The sequence below is a fragment of the Bos javanicus genome, chromosome 14 (genome assembly GCF_032452875.1).
Source record: "Bos javanicus breed banteng chromosome 14, ARS-OSU_banteng_1.0, whole genome shotgun sequence".
NCBI classification, from domain to species: domain Eukaryota; kingdom Metazoa; phylum Chordata; class Mammalia; order Artiodactyla; family Bovidae; genus Bos; species Bos javanicus.
Genome location: NC_083881.1, coordinates 53,410,676 through 53,429,862, shown reverse-complemented (window position 1 = coordinate 53,429,862; position 19,187 = coordinate 53,410,676).

Genomic DNA, 19,187 nt, shown 5'->3' with positions numbered 1-19,187 from the left:
GATTGTCAAGTGACTGAAAATATATGCAGATTAATTTCTAATTGTATCTTTCTGTTTGAAGACAATTATAGTGAATACTTAAAGAGTTTATTTATTAAAATATTTAAATTAGACAGGATTTATATTTTTCTTCAGTGTATTTAAATTAATTAGGAGTACTTAAACACAGTTCAATACTATGGTTAAACTTTTTAAAGAATGTGGAAATATATTCTTTTTAAAAATGTATAAATATGAACTATCAAATATTAATATCTTTTTTGAGGTATTCTGGAAATATTTTATAACATAATAGGCCTTTAATAAAATTTTGAAGAGTATATAAATGTAGCTCTATAATTGAAAATATAACCTGATATGGGAAAAATGACTTTTAAAACCAAGTCTTCTCCATATGCCCTTCACAGGACTACACAGCATTTTTACTTGGCCTTTATGTCAATCTGCTCAAATTTAAGCTGTCACTATCAGAGCTGCGTACGTATTTTAAGTGGATTTAGTATAAAGCAGCATGCAAAAAGCAGCATGAATTTAAAGGACAGGAATACTATGGCTAAATGTTTAATTTTGTTTAAGCCATTTCATATGACAGCTATGGAGTACTTCTTCCACTACTGAAGAACTGTATGATTTTCCTAAATATTTAGTTCTTTTCCACGAGGCCTAAAGATTGAATGTTCTTCACTTTAAACTGCTCTCAAGGAAACTGAACTATAGAATAGATAAAAGGGTGGTATAATGTCATCTTATGAGTGTACAGTAGAGGAGAATTTAATAAGTGTAAAGGAAAATATATTGACAGAAAAAAGAAAAGGGCCTTGATTATGGTATCCTACATAGATTGCCATAAATAGGAAATACAGCTTCCTTGACTACCTAAAAGAAATTTACAGGATACAGGAAGCTTGGGGCTGGTTGACTGGGATGACCTAGAGGGATGGTATGGGGAGGGAGGTGGGAGGGAGGTCCAGGATGGGGAACATGTGTATACCCGTGGCAGATTCATGTTGATGTATGGCAAAACCAATACAATATTGTAAAGTAATTAGCCTCTAATTAAAATAATAAATTTAATAAAAAATAATATAACTTAAAAAAAGAAATTTAATTGTAAATAGGTAAATAAATCATTTGTAAATATATTTTTTTTCCTGTAGTTAATTATGTATGAAGGCTTAAGCAGAAACCATCTCCACTGAAAGTGAATGCCTTTCATTGAGGATGCCCTGGGAATTTGGAAAGGCATCATTTAAACTGACTTAAGGTCCATCTTCACTAGCAATTTTTAAACGCATTATTTTCCTCTGCTATGGAATGTAACTACTAAATCTTTGATGAATACCCCTGTCGTCATGAGGTTGTCACAGTTAGTTCTAATAACTGACCATGTGTGTATATGCTCAGGTGTGTCCAAATCTGCGACCCCATGGACTGTAGCCCGCCAGGCTCCTCTGTCCACAGAATTTTCCAGGCAAAAATATTAGAGTGGTTTGCCATTTCCTACTTCAAATAACTGGCCATATTACCTCAACAACTGTGATTTATGACTAAATGAAATGGCATCTCTTTGAAAAAATATCCTTCTAATTTTATCATGGAGTTAAAACTCTAGTCCCTGTTTTATCTATAGTGCCAAATTGAATTTTAAAACAGAAAATCTTAAGTACAAACTGACCCATTACCAAAAAGAGCTAACTCAGAGATGGGAATAAAGATATTACCCTGGATTTCTTTCTCCAGGATGTCAGTGTCTTCATAGTTAACACTGTAGACTCTCCACTTCACTTGTGTGGAAGATCAGAGAGTGTGCCCTTAAACAGTACAGCCTTAGCACCAGGATCATATCATAACCCCTACACCCTCAATCACCACTGCTACAATAAAAACAAAATGTAGGCCAACAAAATCTGTCACCCCCAACTGTCTCTTTTTTTGCAGGAAAATTAATTTAGGCTGATTATTTTTAAAGCCCAAAAGACTCAGGAAGAACTTGACCTTACCCCTTACTGCCTAAAAGAATGTAGACAGAAGACCTGTTTCAGGAGGGGACCTAACTCTATAGTTACAGATAGTTAACTGTAGCATGAACTTGGTGTGTAGACAGGGAGGAACCTAGCAAAGTCTGTTGGTTAAAATTTCTCTCTGTGTCCTGCTGTCTTTGGATGGTCCAGCAAACACCTGTTTACCAAGTATTTGCTTTTCTACCTCCATGTAAATAAATTACCTACCTCCCCTTTGCAGTCCTGAAACACTACCCTCAAGAGAACGCTCTTTTGTTTTTAACTGAAAATTGTACTTAATGTGAAGGATTCAGCCATTTTGGGAAATTACTCAGTTTTCCTAAGTCTTTCCAATATATACATGTTATTAAGATTTTGTTTGATTTTCTCTTGTTAATCTTTCATATCAATTTAATACTTAGACTGCAAGAAGAATCTAAAAGGGTAGAGGAAAATTTCCTTCTTCCTGAGAAAAGCATCAGGTCATACTAGTTTTAAAAACTTATATTGAAAAATTATTGTAATTCATAGGTACCTGCAACATAATATATGGAGATGCCCCTTCATTATTCACCTGGCCTCCCCCTGTAATACAGCATCAAATGTGCTGTAATACAACATCAAATGCCTATAGGACACCTCAAAATCTGCTTGGTTCAATCCAAATAGCTTAGTACGTTTCATCAGTTATACATGCATTCATTTCTGTGTGTGAGTGTATGCTTAGCTCTGGGCAATTGTGTGTGTGTGTTAGTTGTTCAGTCGTGTCCAACTCTTTGCAACCCCGTGGACTGTAGCCCACCAAGCTTCTCTGTCCTTGGGATTCTCAAGGCAAGAATACTGAAGTAGATTGCCATTTCCCTTCTCCAAGGACAATAGTATTGTGTTTAATTTTATGTCACCACTATCCTGATCATGGTACTTAATTGTACCATCCCACAGATCCTGTATGTTTCAAGTAATATATCTGAAGTACTCTATTAAGGTTCCTATGCACATTATTTAATCCACAAGTCAACAGATTATATTTTTCCATTTTTATTCATGGGGAAACAATCTCAGGAGGTGTACTTATCGCAAATCATGAAACTAATAATAAAAAGTTTAAAAAGTCAGGGATCAACTCAACTTTTTATTAACATCAAAGCTTGTGCAGATTATTTTAATAGAAGTTCACATCCAAGCAGGAGGCACTTTCATTTTTACAAAGAGCCATTTTGGGAGGATACAGATATAGATGGATATTGTTCACTGGAAAAAGAGCAAACCAAGTAAGAGTTGTGAGTCTCAGTTTTATTTAGGGAACTTACTGAAGACTATAGCCCAGGAAACAGCCTCTCAGTAGCTCTGGGGACTGCCCAAAGGGGTAGGCAAATAAATCAGTAAATATGGCTTTGTGCACTCAAGCATACATCTTAGTAAAAGGTCACTGCTAGTCAGAAAAAAATAGATATCTCAGTTGGTGAGTTTAGTAGTTTTCTGTGTATGAGAAGATGCAAGAATATCTAGGTTCATTAAAATTCTTCCAGATATACACATCCTAAGGGTCCAGTTTCTCCAAAGTGTAAAGTACTTCATCCTGGTTTTTGTCATGAATTCCTTTCAGGGTGTACTGTTGGTCAATATGACTTAGTCCTTATTACAAAAATTTGTAACCACATTACAAATCCATATGGTGAGCCACATTCTTTATTTTATAGTAGTGTAGAAGTATGCAGCAGAGAAGGCAATGGCACCCTGCTCCAGTACTCTTGTCTGGAAAATCTCATGGATGGAAGAGCCTGGTAGGCTGCAGTTCATGGGGTCGCTAAGAGTTGGACACAACTAAGTGACTTCACTTTCACTTTTCACTTTCATGCATTGGAGAAGGAAATGGAACCCACTCCAGTGTTCTTGCCTGGAGAATCCCAGCAATAGGGGAGCCTGGTGGGCTGCCGTCTATGGGGTCGCACAGAGTTGGATACGACTGAAGCGACTTAGCAGCAGCAGCAGAAGTATGCAGAGAAGAAACAATTTTTATTCCTTTGATTTCTGATGTAGAAATCGGAACCTTCACTGTTTTTCAAATTTGTCACCTCATTGAATCACCTGCAGAATTAGAGGGTGGAGGAAATAGAAGAAAAGGAATTATATATATATATATATTTTTTGGTAAATATATTTATATATAAACACACACACACACACACATATACATACAGGCTTCCCAGGTGGCTCAGTGGTAAAGAATCTGCCTGGCAATACAAGAGATGTGAATCCAATACCTTGGTTGGGAAGATCCCAAGGGCAGGGAATCTCATTGTTGTTCAGTCGCTAGGCGATGTCCAACTCTTTGTGACCCATGGACTGCAGCATGCCAGGCTTCTCTGTCCTTCACTGTCTCCTGGAGTTTGCTCAAACTTATGTCCATTGAACCAGTGATGCCATCCAACTGCCTCATCCTCTGTTGTTCCCTTCTCCTCCTGCCTTCCATCTCTCCCAGCATTAGGGTCTTTTCCATTGAGTTGGTTCTTCACAAAGGAAATGGCACTCCAGTATTCTTGCCTGGGAAATCCCATGGACAGATGAGCCTTGTGGGCTACAGCCCATGGGGTCACAAAAGAGTCAGACATAACTTAGTGACTAAAAAACAGTATGTATATACACATATATGTATATGCATATATGCAAATTACAAACTATATATTCATATACATATGCATGCACATATATATTTATGTTATACATCAATGCTTTGGATAAATATTTATTCAGAAATACTTCCTCTCTAAAATAGAAAACAAGACTGAAAGGTCATCAGTCATGTTTATATATCTAAGAAAAATAGTAGAATAGACATTGATATATGGTGAGGTAAACTGAATAAATTGAATACATATTTTGCCAAGGTTGAGATAAATGTTTTCTGTTGTTTGTCAACTGTATGGTTTACTCCATTCTATTTACAGTTTGCTGTCAAGGACCTGATAAGTGTCTAAATCACTCAGATTACTCAGTTGCTTAGCAAAAGGCTTACAGTAAATCCAACCACATTACAAATCCTTAATACATTCTTGTTTTAATTCTTCTCTTCCCATTGGCCTTTGGAATACTTCATGAAGTATTTTGAAATTCCTGGGAAGAGCTTCAGGTAAATATTAATGTGCCAGCCTCAATCTCTATTCACTTTCCTGCTCACTAATGCCCTAGGTTAGGGAAGTTTTCTTCCACTTCTCCTGCAGGACCTTACTCCTGAAGGAAGTAAGTTCCTTCCACTTACTTCTTAGTGAACTTATTCTTTAGATATTAATTCATTGATTCTTTAATTTGTAATTTATATGCCAGGTATGAAATCAAATCAATTGTTCTTAATTTGCTTACTCTTTTTCTCATATTCTCTCCTATGTATGATGTAAAAGATGGAGCCCACCACAATTTATTTAGTGAGGAATTCCAAAACATGGTACAGGGTTCAAATTTTGAACTGCTAAAATATTGACAAATATTCATTACATGCCAATATTTTGAGCTCATCTTCCACAATGAACTGAATTCTCTTAACTATATTTGAAAAACAGTTCTTCAGTTCATCATAATATAAATATTTTGCATTTAAAAATAAAAACAAAACAAAAAGCAACAAAACTGCCAATTTTTCTCAAAAGAATTATTGCCCAGGTATTATTGCTTAGTGTAATTGACTCTGATAGAATATCTGTTTGATACTCTTTTAACTCTCAATTTCTCATAATTTTATCCAACTTTATGAATTTTGAAGACTAAATTGTAAAATTTATCCCAGCCTAAATAAGATGATGAGGCAAAGTGAAAAGAATGAAAAAAGCAGTTTTAGTTTAATTATGTTTAAAACATATGAAGGAAGGAAATAAAACAAAGGCTACAATCATCATTTCAATAATGGCAAATGAGTTTTTATGTAATGTTTGTGACTACTCTTCTTTACTATTCAGTTTAGGTGCTCTATTCTTCAGCTTCCATCTCAGTAGTTTGAGCTTCTTTTCCTGATAGGTCTGATCCTTTTGATAGCAGATTTGGGGAGAGTTGAAGAGAACCCTACTTTGCGGGCCTCAGTTCTTTGAAAAGACACAAATAAGAATCTGAGGTCTTACCCATGGCAAAGACAAGTTTATTAGGGAAACAGCAGAAAGGACACCTCAAGGGAAAGGTTGCCCAAGCCGAGAGAGGTACTGACCTGGGAATGATGCTGTTGTTGTTCAGTCGCTTAGTTGTGTCTGACTCTTTTCAACCTCATGGACTGCAGCACGCCAGGCTACCCTGCCCTTCACCATCTCCTGGAGATAGCTAAAACTCAGGTCCATTGAGTCAGTGATGCCATCCAGCAATCTCATCCTCTGTCATCCCCTTCTCCTCCCTCCTGCAATCTTTCCCAGCCTCAGGGTCTTTTCTAATGAGTCAGTTCTTCACATCAGGTGACCAAAGTATTGGAGCTTCAGCATCAGTCCTTCCAATGAATATTCAGGGTTAATTTCCTCTAGGATCGACTAATTTGATCTTGCAGTTCAAATGACTCTCTAGAATCTTCACCAGTACCATGGTTCAAAAGCATCAATTCTTTGGCGCTCAACCTTCTTTATGGTCCAACGCTCACATCCATACATGACTACTGGAAAAACCACAGCTTTGACAATACGGATCTTTGTTGGGAATGATGAGGTATGGGGATTTTCAAGACAGGGCTTTTACATATTCATCTAGGTGGGTGTAGACTTACAATTTTGATTGACAAATTATGTAACAATAGACTCTATTGTGCATGTCTTTCCCATAATTTGTTATAATCAGATCTATGCATGTATAGAATATTTATGAACCCTTAATGGGCTCCCAACTGCCTGAGGCCCCTTGAGGACACAGATGTGCATCAAGGGCACTTGTGGAGTTGGAGAAGCCCCTGTGGTTAGTTTGTATCCACTGTGTGGCTAGGGCCCATGCACAGGAGTTAGAAAAGTCTCTGGTTATTTTTTAGGTATCTGTGAGCTTTCCTAGCCACATTAGGGCATGTCTGGGATGGGGCTTAGAGATCAGCTTTCATTCTTTTCTGCTAGGCCACCCCTTCATGCTCATGCCTAATTTCCTACCTAACACTTTGATATCCTTATAAAGCCTTCCTCTCATTCTTATTAATAGACATTAGGTGTTCTGCGGTGTAGTCCACAGGTACGTTGTTAGATGCCCTTGATTTGCCAGTGCATTAGTCTCAGAAGGAGAGCAAGCATTACAGGGAGTGGCATAAAAGGTGTGATATTCTTGGGAGAATTGCCCTTTGTTGATGAGAACCTCCTTGCTGGAGATAACTTGGAGCATAATTTCCCCCAGAAGACTGCCTGTTTGGTTGACTTGCAAGTTTAGTAGCCCAGCCACCTTCCTTCAAAGTGAGAAAACTCTGCAGTATAATGAATATTTCACTCAGTTTGCCCCCAAATCAAGGCAAGACTAAAAGGTACCTAGAACCTTATATGTGCAAAGTTTTCCTGATTCTCTATTCAGTTTTTCCTTAAGATTATTTTCTTAATTATATTTGTCAAAATCCCTATTTTAGGCTTTGTTTCTAGTTAATTACATCCAGGGTGTATCCAAAGCATAACCTGTGTTCTATCAATTTTTTTTTATCTTATTTACACGCTTTCTCTTGGTGTACTTAGTATTCTCTAAATTTTTTCTTTATTCTTTTTAAGTTTAGAATTTAATTTTACGTTTTTATCATTTTGTTTGTGTACAAGGCTGTAATTTTCCTCTAATAGAGTGGTTCCATGATATTTTTTTTTTCAAATTCTGCTTTTGTCTGCCTTATCATTTTAGAGTTATGTTTTTTTAAATTTTCTTATAGATGAGCTGTTATATCTTTGTTGGTGCTGTTAATTTCTAGTTTATTATCTTGTGATAAATTATTCTTGCTATATGGAACTTATTCATGGTTATGTTGATCACTTTGTGAAAATGTTTAACGTACACTTGAGGAAAAGATATACGCATTAATTGTTGTTGTTAAGTCACTAATTCATGTCTGACCCTCTGAGACCCCATTAACTGCAACATGCCAGGCTTCCCTGTCCTTCACTATCTCCCAGAGATTGCTCAAACTCATGTCCATTGAGTCAATGATGCCATCCAACCATCGTATCCTCTGTTGCCTCCCTTCTCCCCCTGCCCTCATCTCTACTAGCATCAGGGTCTTTGCTAATAAGTCCACTTTTGTATTAGGTGGTCAAAGTATTAGAGCTTCAGCTTAGGCATCAGCCCTTCCAGTGAATATTCAGAGTTGATTTCCTTTAGGATTGACTGATTTGATCTCCTTGCAGTCCAAGGGACTCTCTCTTGGTGGTGAAAGTCTTCCCCAGCACCACAGTTCAAAAGCATCAATTCTTCAGCACTCAGCCTTCTTTATGGTCCAACTCTCATATTTGTACATGACTACTGTAAAAGCCATAACTTTGACTATATGGACCATTGTTGGCAAAGAAATGTCTCTGCTTTTTAATACATTGTCTAGGGTTGTCATAGCTTTTCCTTGAAGGAACAAGCATCTTTTAATTTCATGGCTGAAGTCACCATCTTCAGTGATTTTGGAGCCTGAGAAAAGAGTCTGTCACTGTTTCCATTGTTTCCCCAACTATTTGCCATGAAGTGATGGGACCAAATGCCATGATCTTAATTTTTTGAATTTTGAGTTTTAAGACAGCTTTCTACTCTCTTTCACATCATCAAGGGGCTCTTTAGTTCCTCTTCACTTTCTGCTATTAGCGTGATAGTATCTGATTATGTGATGTTTGTATATTTCTCCCAGCAACCTTGATTCCAGCTCGTGATTAACCATCCCAGCATTTCACATGATGTACTCTGCATATAAGTTAAATAAGTAGGGTGACAGTATAGAGCCTTGACATATTCCTTTCCCAATTTGGAACCAAGTCTGTTTTTCCATGTCTGGTTCTAACTGTTAATTCTTGACATGAATAGAGGTTTTTCAGGAGGCAGATAAAGTGGTCTGGTATTCCTATCTCTTTAAGAATTTTCCACAGTTTGTTGTGATCCATACAGTCAAAGACTTTAGCATAGTCAATGAAGCAGAAATAGAAGGGTTTTTTTTTCTTTTTTTTTTTTTAATTCTCTGGCTTTCTCCATGATCCAGAAAATGTTGTCAATTTGATCTCTTGTTCCTCTGCCTTTTTCAAATCCAGCTTGTATATCTGGAAGTTCTCAGTTCATGTACTGTTGAAAAATCTATCTTGAAGGATTTCAAGAATGACCTTTCTAAAAAAAAAAAAAAAAAAGAATGACCTTTCTAGTATGTGAAATGAGCTCAATGTATGGTACTTTGAACATTCTTTGGCATTGCCTTTCTTTGGGATTGAAATGAAAACTGACCTTTTCCAGTCCTTTGGCTGCTGCTGAGTTTTCCAAATTTGCCAGCATATTGAATGCACACTTTACCAGTATCTTTTAGGGTTTGAAATAGCTCAGCTGGAATTCCATCACCTCCACTAGCTTTGTTGATAGTAATGGTTCCTAAGGCCCACTTGACACTCCAGGATATCTAGATTAGTCACCACACCATCATGGCTGTCCAGGTCATTAATACCTTTTTTTTGGGTACAGTTCTTCTGTGTATTCTTGCCACCTCATCCCAATCTCTTCTTCTTCTGTTAGATCCTTACTGTTTTTGTCTTTTATTGTGCCCATCTTTTCATGAAATGATCCCTTGGTATCTCTAATTTTCTTGAAGAGATCTCTGTCTTTTCCATTCTATTATTTTCCTATTTCTTTTCATTGTTCTCTTAAGGCTGTCTTATCACTCCTTGCTTTTATTTGGAACTCTGCATTCAGTTGGGTATAACTTTCCCTTTCTGCTTTGCCTTTTACTTCTTTACTCAGCTATTTGCAAGCCCTCCTCAGACAAGCACTTTGCCTTTTTGCACTTCTTTTTCTTGGGGATGGTTTTGGTCACCACCTCCTGTACCATCACCACCTTTGGTCACCATCTCCTGTACAGAGATTCATGTCATGAATCTCTGTCCCGAGTTCTTTAAGCATTCTGTCTATCAGATCTAATCCCTTGAATCTATTTGTTGCTTCCACTGTATAGTCATAAAGGATTTCATTTATGTCATATCTGAATGGGCTAGTGGTTTTCCCTACTTTCTTTAATTTAAGTCTGGGTTTTGCAATAAAGAATTCATGATCTGAGCTACAGTCAGCCTCTGGTCTTGTTTTTGCTGACTGTATAGGGTTTCTCTGTTTTTTGGCTACAAGGAATATAATCAGTCTGATTTTGTTATTGACCATTTGGTGATGTCCATATGGAGAACTGTCTCTTTTTTGTTCAAATAGGATATTTGCTTATTTATCAATAATGAAGTATAAATTTAATAAGCATTCAAAATAACTGTCTTATTGATTATGTAGTTTAGGCATTGTATAATCTAGTATCAGTATCATTAGTAGTAACATAGAGAATAAACTATTGAAAGGAAATTTTCAGGGAAATATTGTCCTAAAAGTGATTGAGATTTCAGTAAAAGTAGGAAGTTATATTTGATCTTTAAATTATTAAGGCTGTTGGGAAATTATTATTAGATGAGTAGTTGGGAAGAGTTAAAAATTACTGTTGTTCTTACACATATTCACTTTGTGACTACTCAAAGTACATGTGTATATACATATATGAAAAATGATTCTGAAAATTTTATTGATTGAAAAGATCTAATGAAAAAACACTTCTAAATGAAATTTTGAGAAAGTAATGGAATAGATACATATGAACAATTGGGAACATGTCTATGTAACTTTATATGTATGATAGAATTAAAATTTACACTTAATTAGTAAAGAAAAATATAATGTCTTCATTCCAGAATTCAGCTCATCATTCTCTAGAATCCCCATTAACAATAATACTGCAAGACACTTGATTTTACCATTTAAAATACATGTATCAGTGTTCTACTCCGAAGTGAATTAGAGTAACTAGCTTCAGACCATTGCTCTTACTGAAGACAGCTAAAGAATTCATGTATTTGAATTCAGTAAAATGTTTCAAAACAGAGGAATTTCAGAACTATACACCAGAGAGAGAAATTGAAAATGGTGATATTTGCAGTCATTTTTTTCCCAAGAGGCATTTGCTCATCTTGGAGCTAAGCAAGAGGCTGAAAACGTGGATCTATACCTGAGAAAGGCTCCTACTAGAGGAAAGATAGTTGGCAAAATTTCACAGGCTTTGAGAACACAGCACAGTGTTGCCTTGGGACACGGGTGAATTCAAAATATCTTCATTGGTGACTAAACCTCAAAAGTGAGGGAAGCAACATGAATAATACTAGCAATTCCAAACGACATTAAAATCTGAAAAAAATACAAAAACAATTATTCATAGACATGAAGAGTCAAAGAAGTATGTTATAAGGAACTATGCCTCCTGAGAGAAAGAATGAACATTATGGAAAGTTCCACATTCAAACCAAGACATTTAACAATTTACAAACTAGAGTCCAAGCAAGAAGTAAAGTCCACCTGAGACTATGGTTGCAGCAGGTGGCAGGTTGGAATTTGAGCTTTTAACTTTACAGACAAAAAATTGAAAGTAAGAACTACAGAGGAGCTTCCCTGTTGGCTCAGATGGTACAGAATCTGCCTGCAATGCCGGAGATCCAGGTTTGATCCTTGGATTGGGGACTTCCTCTGGAGAAAGGAATGGCAGCCCACTCCAATATTCTTGCCTGGAGAACTCCATGGACAGAGGAGCCTGGTGAGCTGCAGTCCATGGGATCGCACAAAGTCAGACATGACTGAGCAACTAACATACACAAAAGAACCACAGAGGACCTGCTCTGCACAAAATGCCAGAAAATGTATGTGTCACTGACTTCAGTGAATTTAACCAGTTCATAAACTGCAAATGCACTAGAAAGAGCTCCAAGAAAAAAAGATAAAATAGCATTTATCTATTTTAAATAGATTAAATAAGGATATTATAGAACTTAGCAGAGAATTCAACAATCATATAGTACTAGGGTAACAAACATTGAAATTTAAGGTGCACTATGGTGAAAGGATTCAGTAAACACACCAAGCTTTTGATCAGATACCACAAGAACCTATGTGTGTGGAGTGTGAAAGTGTTTGTCACTCAGTTGTATCTGACTCTTTGCAACCTCATGGGCTATAGCCTGCCAGGCTCCTCTGTCAATGGAATTCTCCAGGCAAGAATACTGGAGTGGGTAGCCATTCCCTTCCCTAGGGGATCTTCCTGACCCAGGGATTGAACCCCAGTGTCTTGCATTGAGGCAGATTCTTTACCATCTGAGTCACCAGGGAAGCCCAACCATAAGGGCTTAGAGTAGGCTAAATAGAAGCATATCAGCAGAAACAGAATCTAAAACTGACTATTGACAAATTTATGATTTCAGTTTAAGATAAAAAAAAAATTTGTATGAAAATAATGTTTTCTGAAGCTTTAAAAAAGTTATAACTTAAATACAATATACTACATCCAAACAAAAATAACAAGGCAAATATATCAGCAAAATTGCAGAGTAGGCAGCTCCAAATTTCTGTCCCTCCATAGAAACATTGAAAAGGAAGCAAAATCTGTCAGAGCCAACCTGTTAGAACTCTAAGAAAGATCAAAGGTTTATAGTACCAAACAAGCACTGAGTAAAGAAAAGGGCAGTTTAAAAATGCTCCTGGCATTCAAGAAAATCTCTGTCAAAACACTATCTGAATAAAACCTGAAGGAGCCAAGACTTGAGTGACCATAAGGACAAGAAATATATCTCTGAAATAATAGTTTGGAAAAGGTAACTAAACAGACAGATGATTGCAGTCTTCAACAACCAGGAACAGCAAGCCCTTGGGAAGGGGAAAAAATCTGATTTTCATAATTACCATATTATACTATTAAAATATTCAATTTTTGAATATAATATTCAAATTTTTTTCAATAGCAAAGTATCACCAAGAATTCAAAGACATAGGATATATATGACACTCCTGCTAATTCATAGGAAAAATACAAATGAACAGAAAGTATCCTCTAAGAAAATCAGACATTGGATTTACTAGAGAGAGATTTTAAGTTAACTACTTCAATTATGCTCAAAGAGCTAAAGGAAACCACGGACAAATAATTAAAGGAAATTAGGGAAATAATAATTCAAGAAAAAGTAAAAATATGAATAAAGACGTATGAATTATATAAAAGAACCAAATAGAAATTTCTGGTGTTAAAAAGTAAAATAAATGGAAAGAAAAATTTATTTTTCACTGTTCTTTCTCAAACTCTTCTAAAACACTGAAGAAGGAACACTTCCTAACTCATTTTATGAGGCCAATATTATCCCTATTCAAAGCCAGATAAAGACATCAAAATAAAATAAAATTATAGGCCAAGAATAATGATGAACTTAAATGCAAAAATTTTCCAGAAAATACTCTTAATCAATAAAATCCAACAACACATTAGAAGTATTACTATATACCATGACCAAGTGGGATTTATCCAAGGAATACAAGAGTTGTTTAACACAAATAAGTGCATGTAACATATCACATTACTAGAATTAAGGGGAAAAACTCAAAACACAAAAAATTCCATGTTCATCTCAGTTAACACATAAAAGACGTTTGAAAAAATCCAGTACCTTTTCATGATGAAAACCCTCAGAATGCTAAGAATATAAGGAAAATTTGTCAACACAATAAGGGACATTTATGAAAAATTACTGAGTAACATTATTATCAATGGTGAAAAACTGAAAGTCTTTCTCCCAAAAACTACCAACAATACTAAGATGCCTGCCTTCACCACTCCTTTCAAGATTGTATGGGAAGTTCTAGCCAGAGTAATTAGACAAGAAAAAGATTTTAAATGCATCCAAATTGGTAATGAAGAGATAAAACTATATCTAGTCATAAAAGACAAGAGTCTATACACATAGAAAATCCACAGGAAAGCTATTAGAGGTAGTAAACTAATTCATGGAAGTTTTAGGTTGCAAAATACCTGCACAAAAATCGTATGTTTCTGTCCATCAGTAGTTAATTCATAAAACTACAAACCTAAAATCCATACTCTAGTATATACAAACTATACTTCAATGAAATTTATTTTATTAAACAGTAGTTTACATACAACTGAAAACGTATTTAGTCAACTGGGTAAAATATTCACAAAGAAGCACAGATAGGAAAAAAGATGGAATATATGAAAAGAAATTTGTATGAGAAATTAGAACAGTGAAAGGGTATAAATATGGGTATAAGTTACAGTGCTGTGAGAAAAAGTAGCAAAACAATATTTGAAAAAATTTGAGCCCAGGATCTTATAGAAAACATAAAGTCACATGTTCAAAATGCTCCAAAAATTGTAAGCATGAAATATACAAACATTGCCTCTAACATTAGAAATTATAATATCCTTATTGTATTGTATTACAGTATTTGGGAGCTTCCCTGGTGACTCAGACAATAAAGAATCCGCCTATAATGTGGGAGACCAGGGTTTGATCCCTTGGTTGGAAAGATATACTGGAGAGGACATGGCAACCCAATCCTTTTTTCTTGACTGGAGAATCCCAGTGGTCAGAGGAGCCTGGTGGATTACAGTCCATGGGGTTGCAAAGAGTCAGACATGATGGAGCAACTTCACCTTCTTTATTTCTTTATACCCACAATGGAATACTATACAACAATTGAAACATGTGAAGTTCACAACAAAGGGGATGAATCTCATACATATGGTATTGAACAAAGGAAGCCATAAATAAATGAGTTTGTTTATGTTCTATAATGGTATTTTTATGTAGGTAAAACTCAGGCAAAATTATTCTATGGTGATGGAGGTTAGAATGGTAGTTAATATTTGGGGGTTACTGATTGAAAAGTAATGCTTCAGAAATGTTAATAATATTCTATATCTTGATCCGGGTAGAGATTTCATGGGTAAATACATGCTTATATATTTATTCTGTATTCTTTATTGTATTAAGTGATATAAAATTAAAATAGTTGCTTAGCACGTATTTCCAAATATTTTTCCAGATAGCTCATGAGTAAATTCTTGCCATACCCATATTAGAAAGCATCTGGGTCTCTGGAAAAGAAAACACCCTTCTAAATGAATCAGCGTAGTAGAAATAGTGCATTTCTGCTATTTGTTTGAGATGTACCAACTATATTACATTTTTCTAACAATAAAAATCTTCCTTAACAGCTCCATTTTTTTATCTGCACATCTGTTTCAAAATAAGATAAGTGCCCTTTGGGATTTAAAACAGAAACAAAGGTGTTAGGGTAATAGCAGGTATTATAGCTTAGGACTGAGGTATAAAAGTAAATGTGTATAAACTGGAGGATTATCTTTTTATCCATTTTTTAGTTTACTTTATGACAAATAAGTCCCATCTGGCCCTTAAATCTAGGACTTCAAATCCTAAAAAGGCAATAACTCTATATCATGAGCTAACAGGTAATATAGTTTACTCAATAATTGTAGAAGCAGTTCTGACAGTATTTTGGCCAAGGATAATAGATGTACTATTTCAGAATCCCAAGGGTGATTTTATAGGGTCTCTGAGTACTGTCATGAATATATTGGAGGACACCAATCTAAGCCTGTGACCAGGTTTGTGTTACAATACCAATTTTTGTATCCAGTTTCTTGCTCCTGATTGCTAAAGTTTTCTTCCCCTTTCCATACCACTGGAAGACTGTTTCTAGCTGTCAAACTGATTTGACAGTTTTTGTTTAAGTAACTGCATATCACTCCATATACATCATCACAAGAAAATTTACGGTTTACAAGCCACATAATATAAAAACAATACTGTCAAGGACCACATAGCTTTTCTGTATTCCTATCCTTGCCCAGTTTTCCTTTAATAACACAGATATATTAATTGGATTGCTTGTTAATTAATGTATCCACTTATACAATATATAGTTGTCAAAACTTTCCTGTGAGCTATTTTTACATATCCTTTACTATGTGCTCATAAATAAGGTTTATTCAATGAAATGCATTAAACTGTAAATGATATACAAAAGGTTTTATGCCCTAGTGAAAGCTTGTACTTTAACAACAGGTCTCTATTCATGCCCTCTTCTCAGCTTCTCAGAAGACTTCTCACTTTTTGTATACCTCAAAAATTTCTGAAAGAATTCAGAGGAAGTGTGAGTTTTAAAGGGAAAAGAACACTCATTACATACTAAAATGTAAAAATATACAAATTTCCCACTAATTATCTAGTTCTTCATCCTCAAAATCTCTCCCTTGATAGCACACATCTTTCTCCATTTCTCCTCTTCAATACCCTTCACCTATGGAAGAAATTTCTCTTATCTTGTGAATGCCACCTAAAAAGTGTGATAACAGAGCAGAGACCTACCATTGCTCCTTCAGCATGGCCTTTGAGTTTCACCTTCCAAACTCAAAGTTTATCAAAATATTAACCTAACATAATTATCTATTACTTTGTATTTGTGTGTGTGTGTGAATAGAAAAATGGAGAACTTGGAAGGCTTTCTTTTTGCTAAGAAAACAAAGTATCTTTTGTATTATTTCCCTTATAACATGACATTTCAGCAGAACTTATTTTCATTATCAACCACAGAGCTTTTTTTCATTCTTGTATCCTATTCCTGTTACAATTACTGATCTGAATCACCAAAGTCTAGTCTAGTCCATCAATGGGTAATATATAAATAGCCTGTAAGTTTAAGTGTACTCCACAAAACATTAGGTAAAATATACATACATGCGTACATTCATATGCACTTAATGAAAATATTAGTGTGTATATGTATATTAAGTATATTTGTATGTATGTTTGTATTTGGTTACCAGATTCCCATGGACTACAACAAGCCTTCCAGATAATATTCTGAACTAATAACTATCATTATAAGTAATTTCATGCACAAGTCGTTTTAAAAAATATACATAATTTTATGTAAGTATCAATATATAGCTTAAGTATACTGATAGATCAAAGGGAAAAAAAAGTGTCAGATCCTTTCCTCTCACCATTATCTCTAAATCACTTCATTTCATGAGCATTCTGTTAAAGGATATTGCTAAAACCCAGGATTACTATCAGTCTTCATCTTCTTTCATCCAACAGCATCATTATCTTCTGATAGAAATTTTCTAATGGTTTTTTCCTCAAGTATGTTTGAAATGAATTATTCCTAAAAAAATACTAAGCAAGAAAAGTTTTTCAAAGTTGAGTAGCTAACTATTCTTAAATTTGATATAGATAGTAAATATGGAACATAGAAACAGATTGCATGGAAAATTCTGACAAGAAAAAAGAGTAACATAAGGAGATCTTGCCCTCCTAGATAGTAAACTGTATTACAAAATCCTTAAATATATTAAATTTGTTACAAAGCAATTAACTAAAATGCTGTTAATCCCAACTGTGTAACCATCATGTAAAAAAAAAAGAAAAAAAAACCCTATGCCTTTATGGAATATTTCACCCAAATTTTATCCTTTTTTGAATAGTCTGAATATTTAAATATACATCAGATCAGATCAGTCTCTCAGTCGTGTCCGACTCTTTGCGACCCCATGAATCGCAGCATGCCAGGCCTCCCTGTCCATCACCAACTCCCAGAGTTCTCTCAGACTCACGTCCATCGAGTCAGTGATGCCATCCAGCCATCTCATCCTCTGTCGTCCCCTTCTCCTCTTGCCCCCAATCCCTCCCAGCATCAGACTCTCTGGTTCCTCTGCCTTTTCTAAACCCAGGTTTTACATCTGGAAGTTCTCATTTCATATACATAATTTAATATTTATCAGATCAGATTAGTCGCTTAGTCCTGTCCGACTCTTTGTGACCCCGTGAATTGCAGCATGCCAGGCCTCCCTGTCTATCACAAACTCCCAGAGTTCACTCAGACTCACGTCCATCGAGTCAGTGATGCCATCCAGCCATCTCGTCCTCTGTCGTCCCCTTCTCCTCTTGCCCGCAATCCCTCCCCAGCATCAGACTCTTTTCCAATGAGTCAACTCTTCACATGAGGTGGCCAAAGTACTGGATTTTCAGCTTTAGCATCATTCCTTCCAAAAAAATCCCAGGGCTGATCTCCTTCAGAATGGACTGGTTGGATCTCCTTGCAGTCCAAGGGACTCTCAAGAGTCTTCTCCAACACCACAGTTCAAAAGCATCAATTCTTCGGTGCTCACCTTCTTCACAGTCCAACTCTCACATCCATACATGACCACAGGGAAAACCATAGCCTCGACTCGATGGACCTTTGTTGGCAAAGTAATGTCTCTGCTTTTGAATATGCTATCTAGGTGGTCATAACTTTCCTTCCAAGGAGTAAGCGTCTTTTAATTTCATGGCTGCAGTCACCATATGCAGTGATTTTGGAGCCCCAAAAAATAAAGTCTGACACTGTTTCCACTGTTTCCCTATCTATTTCCCATGAAGTGATGGGACTAGATGCCATGATCTTCGTTTTCTGAATGTTGAGCTTTAAGCCAACTTTTTCACTCTCCACTTTCACTTTCATCAAGAGGCTTTTGAGTTCCTCTTCACTTTCTGCCATAAGGGTGGTGTCATCTGCATATCTGAGGTTATTGATATTTTCCCAGCAATCTTGATTCCAGCTTGTGTTTCTTCCAGTCCAGCGTTTCTCATGATGTACTTTGCATATAAGTTAAATAAGCAGGGTGACAATATACAGTCTTGATGTACTCCTTTCCCTATACGGAACCAGTCTGTTGTTTCATGTCCAGTTCTAACTGTTGCTTCCTGACCTGCATACAGATTTCTCAAGAGGCAGGTCAGGTGGTCTGTTATTCCCATCTCTTTCAGAATTTTTCACAGTTTCTTGTGATCCACACAGTCAAAGGCTTTGGCATAGTCAATAAAGCAGAAATAGATGTTTTTCTGAAACTCTCTTGCTTTTTCCATGATCCAGCAGATGTTGGCAATTTGATCTCTGGTTCCTCTGCCTTTTCTAAAACCAGCTTGCACATCAGGAAGTTCACAGTTTACATATTGCTGAAGCCTGGCTTGGAGAATTTTGAGCATTACTTTACTAGCATGTGAGATGAGTGCAATTGTGCGGTAGTTATTATTCATATGATTTTATGTATGTATATTCTTCATTTAAATATTATTTTGTAGTTCTGAAATCCTAGCTAAGATAAAA